Raw genomic sequence first — 5,733 nt, 5'->3', positions numbered from 1 at the left:
CATGATGCACACATCAATAACGATAACCTGTACTATGATCTGCAGCTGCAGAATTATAGTATGAGTACCAAAAGAATGGTACTCAGTAGGCTACTGCCAACTGAGCTTCAAACATAAAGTAGATGTATATCACATATAAACAGAATGGAACTACACCCAAGAGTCCAGAAATCATATGATAAGTCAATGAGATCATAAAGAATAACTATACTGTTCATATCCAAAGTCTAACATAATAAAACTAAGAAAGTATCATGGTTAACTATCCTTTTTTAGCTACATTCAATATACGTCAATGCTATACCATATATCCCAGGTTAATATAAGAATAAAGAGCAAAATAAAAATATATATAGCAATATATAAAGCGAAGAAATGACTATACAACATGAACAATGAAGGAAGGCATATACGATAGTATCATAGCTTCATATAGTTATATATATAGTTATATATACATATAAACATGAGGTCATCTAAAAGAATAACCTATATCATCATATTCTCATTTTGAGACCTCATTACATTAGAATCAGGATTTAAATACTATCATACTCGGGGTTTCTAGTCTACATGGATAGACACAAAATAATCATGCATAATAATGCAATCATAAGATAGGAGAGGCCAAAGACATACCTCAAATCCCGATACCGGATCAAAGACCAATCTGTCAAAAGCTAGCCATAATAATAATAATTATAACATCAATATCAATAACAGTGTGAATAACCGGCTACTCTGGACAACCAAATACCTAGCCGAGCCTATGCGTATCCCCACTGCTCCAGGCTCGAAAGGTTCAATCAACATATAATAACACAAGGCATATTCTTCAGCCATATCTATACAACCGTCCCATACCAGCTGATAGACATAGGTGCATACTGGTGATAGGAAATGTACATGTAGGAATGAATGGAAAGTACACAATAAATGTCACAAATCATCATAACTGTCTTCATCAGTACCATCATCATTGTAATCAACCTCCAGCCTTGTCGGGTATCAATATATCATCTATATATGCTCCGACCTTGTCGGGTATCAACATCATCACGACAGTATCCTTTGGTGCTTCTGGGTATTAATATCATCATAATAGTATCCTCTGGCCTTGCTGGGTATTAAAATCATCATAGTAGTATCCTCCGGCCTTGCTGGGTATCAATATCATAACAATAGTATCCTTTGGCCTTGCCGGGTATCAATATCATCACAGTAGTATTCTCCGGTCTTGTCAGGTATCAATATTATCACAATTACCATTACCGAATAAGATACACTAAAATACTCATAAACATACACATATCACCAGAGAATATCTATCTAGTCAATACTTCCTAACTACTCGTTATTAGTTAACTAACACTTATTATAATAGAATCACTAGTTCACTAGTCATCACATAACATCTAGTTATTAGCCTAAACATTATCTTTTACATAATACTTACTCACGACATAGAAACTAACCACTATTTATTAATTAGACAACATCTATCATCTAGTCAAGGTTCATCACTAGATCAAAACAACTATTTATCCACCATTCATTATTATCAACTAATCATCCTATATTTATTAATAATTACTAGACAACACCTTACTACTTGTCACCTATCCATCTTTTATTAACTAGTACCATTCATTAACTAACCATCATTAACTACCATGTTTCAACTAAGCAAGATTCATTAACTAATACATTAGATTCCTAGCCATCAAGTGCTATAGTCCCCTAATAGACAACTAATTACTACATAGCTTATCCGTTTAACAAGACGAATAGTCATAAGATCACATTTAAGCTATAATCACATTATTTATAATGGTAAATAATCACGAATGTACCAAGTCTATGCATGCCATCACCGGTATTCAATTAGTGGAATAATAAGTATGATACCGCATCTTTCTCATCCCATACCGGAGAGATATGTATATAAACATATACATATTCTTATTCATAAACTGTAATCATATCATTTATAATGATAAATTGTTCTCGGCTATTCAATTAATATCATAACATGGCCCTTGGCCCATTAATTTATCTGAAATAATCACAACATCATAATCATGGCCTTGGGCCCATACAGATATCCGGGACTCATATCAATAATCATATTTATTAGCTGTAGCATATCTATAATTATATCACATATAGGAGGCATCTCACATATTAGATGCATAATGTCAATAAAAATGTAATCATCTCTCACACAAGAGGCATCTCACATCTAGAAGACATAATATATATAGACATGTAATTGTCTATAAGATATCTTATATAAAAAGGTCATACATCATGACTATGAGGAATATCACTTCTCTAGGCCAATTTACATATCCAAGAGAAACATCATCTCTATAGGTCCAATAATCATGACTAAAGAAAATAGCAACTCTATAGGCCAATTATCAAGTCTAAGAGAAAATAACATCTCTATAGGCCAATCATCAAGTTTAAAAGAAAATAGCATATTTATAGGCCAATCATTAAGTCTAAGAGAAAATAGCATCTCTATAGGCCAATCATCAAGTTTAAGAGGAAATAGTTTCTCTATAGGCCGCATAACGTATCTAGGAAGAATATCTTCTCTAAATGCTAATATCACTTCCATAAGAAGTATCATAACCATAAATCAGAAGCCATAATCTGGGAACATCAATACAAGTTATCAAGTAAAGAAGTAACCTTATACTAAGGTTTAGTACCCTTATTAGTGTCTAATATCCGCAACCAAGTCCACAAGGTTTAATGAAAGTTTAGGCCTAAGTGGGTTGGACAATCCCACTTCTAATCCTCAATTCTCATATTTAGGCAAACTATGCCCCAAACTAGGCTAAGGTATCTATTCCAACTTATAGATGTCAAATAATCTATATTCAAGCCTAAGATAGCAACTTCGACTAGAAATAAGGGTACTCAAGTCAACTCTACCTAACTTATGATTTCAATACTACCACACTAGCCCAATAAGGTCAAATATACAAATCATGCTTCATATGCTAAAACCACATCCCAAACAAAACATTATATCATATATATGCTATAACTAATCAAAACTAGATAGGGAAGGCAATAGGATTCAAAAGGGGTATAAACATGTCATCTTATAGGTCCAAAACCCTCATCTAATCCCAAACGTCAACAATCATGGCAAAGCTATCTTACTCATAATAAAGCCTAACATCCATATCCATACGAAATATATATCATACCTTATCTATGAAGAAAAGTATATAGAAGCCTACCTCAAGGCCAAACCATAAAACCTCGCTTCATGCACCACATGCTTGTCTTCACTTTACAATCCTCAAAATTCCATCACACTATCAAAACCATAATCTACTCATCAATGCAGTCTATTGATACCCATATTGCACTATTATGCTTCAAGTCCAAAAACAAACACCAAAACCCTAAGTGGATCCCACATACGGAAAATAAGTTTTTGAGACCGACCCAATATTTACACATGAAAAAGGAATCATAACCCTCAACGAATGGGTAAAAACTAAGCAAACTTTGGGCTAAAATCAAGCCTTAAGCTAAATTGGGGTTTTAGGTCCAAACTAAGAAATTTAAGCATGAATTCAGGAACTTCTTACCTTAAGCTTGAAGATAATCACGATACAAGATGATAATTAAGCTCCCAAGTCACCCCGCATGATCAATTTTGAGTTATTACACTCATTTTGGGGTTTCTAGGTCTAAATGGTGAAGGGGAAATGCCCCAAACATGTCTTGAGGCCTTTATATATCCCCTATAGGTAATGAGATGTTACAATCACGGTCTTACGGGCCGCGATCACGCTATTCGCAATCGCACACTCTTGACTGTGATCGTGGTTGCACTAGATGACAACAGACTCTAAAATAAGTTTTTAACCCTTGAAACTTATTCAGAATCCAAAGAACATGATGAAATAGTCAATGCTGAGTGTAAAACATATTTCAAATCCATTGGAATCATTAAAACTTTCATTGGAGAGCATTTAGGGAAAAAATGGGGCCCACACCTATAGTTTTATCACTTTTTATAAAATCCGCTCAATAGTCCAAAATAAGTCCGGGAGCCTTGGGACCTAAACCAAGGATCTCCCTAGACTAAAATCAATGTTCCAGGCATGATGGTAAAGTTGGATTTTTAATTCAAGGTCATTTTGACCAAATGTGGGTCCCATACCAATTCTTTCTAATTTTTAACTTTCCAACCAATAGGTCAAAATGAGCTCGGGTCATAGGGACCTAAACCAAAGGTCCACCTGGACTAAAATTGATATCTCAGATCTACTTGCATAGTCAAAATTTAAATTTGAGATTGTTTTATTGAAGTTTTCACTTGGTGGCCATTTGGAACCAGCGAAAACTTAAAAATAGGGAATTGGCTCTAAAAATCAAATGAATTGCCCGATAACCAAACCGTTGGTCCCAAAGAGTCATAAATGGCTTGCAGAAATTATGGAGAAGCTTAAATGGTGATGGTAAACCTAAATATGGAAAATGACTTGAAGACTAACCAGGCAAGTTTTGAATTCAACACACAAAGGGAACTAGGTAGTATCTCACACACACATGATACAGAGTCAATAATACCAACTACTACCTATATATTTCATAAAATTATTAGTAAGTGATTATCATATCCCTAATCCTAATACCATAACAAGATCCATGATATTCACACATATAAATATTTACATAGTTCTAGAACACAAAATTTTGGAGAGGTATTAAAAATCAATCAAAACATGACTACTACCCCAAATGCTTAAAATTCTCCTAATTACACAAAAATAAAACATAATACGACACAAACCTATCCTAGACATGATGTTCTACAACTATACCGCGATCGAAAGGAAAAGAACAATGGCAACAAAAACTTACGGTGGAATGGTATGCCCACACCCAACTAAAAACTACATAATGTCCTCAATATGCTAAAATAAAGTAAAATGGAGGGAAGTGAGAACATACCTGGGATGCACTAGGCACTAAAATCATGAGCATCCCCAGATGAGGGCATATCAACTGGCTAAAGTGGTGGGGGTGGTGGTACACTACTAGATGATGCACCTGATTCTATAGATGCATGCCTCTGCCTATTAATAAATACAGCCTCTATCGAATTATGTCTGGCCTTTTTAGCGGCCTAGTCATATGGGAAATCAGGATCCCGCATGTCATTTATGTGACCTCTCTTTGCCCCAACTGTTGGGAACTCCTCAACATCCTCCACAAAAAAATCAAATTATCTCAGTGTGCGCAGAGGTGAATCTGGACCAACAGGGGTATAAATAAAGGAGTGGCTACTAAATGGCTCTCTGTGAAAGAGCATACCTTTGCTCATAATATATCAAACTCTTTCCTCATCTAGGTTAGATTCAGTGTATTTGTCTCTATGAATCAGGCTATAACCTGTCTCTCAAAGTCATCGAACCATGTCTGGAAATAAGCATATAGCTTGAACAGTTCAGCTTTTAATGCAGCCTCCCATCTAGCCTCTGCCTGCTCAAACTAGTCTTAATTCCTAATCTCATCTGCTCGTAGAGAGTAGTCATCTCGATCTCAATAACCTCAACCTAATATCGATATCCCTCTAGCTATCCACTAAGCTCACACACAAACTCGCTAGATATAGTAATCGTACCTATAGCAGGAGCTGTTATAGATAGGTGAGTAGGCTTTGACGATACACCCAATGAATCTGAGGCTAAAGTT

This window comes from Capsicum annuum, chromosome 7, assembly GCF_002878395.1.
Source record: "Capsicum annuum cultivar UCD-10X-F1 chromosome 7, UCD10Xv1.1, whole genome shotgun sequence".
Classification (NCBI taxonomy): domain Eukaryota; kingdom Viridiplantae; phylum Streptophyta; class Magnoliopsida; order Solanales; family Solanaceae; genus Capsicum; species Capsicum annuum.
Note: the sequence above shows the minus strand (reverse complement) of the source record.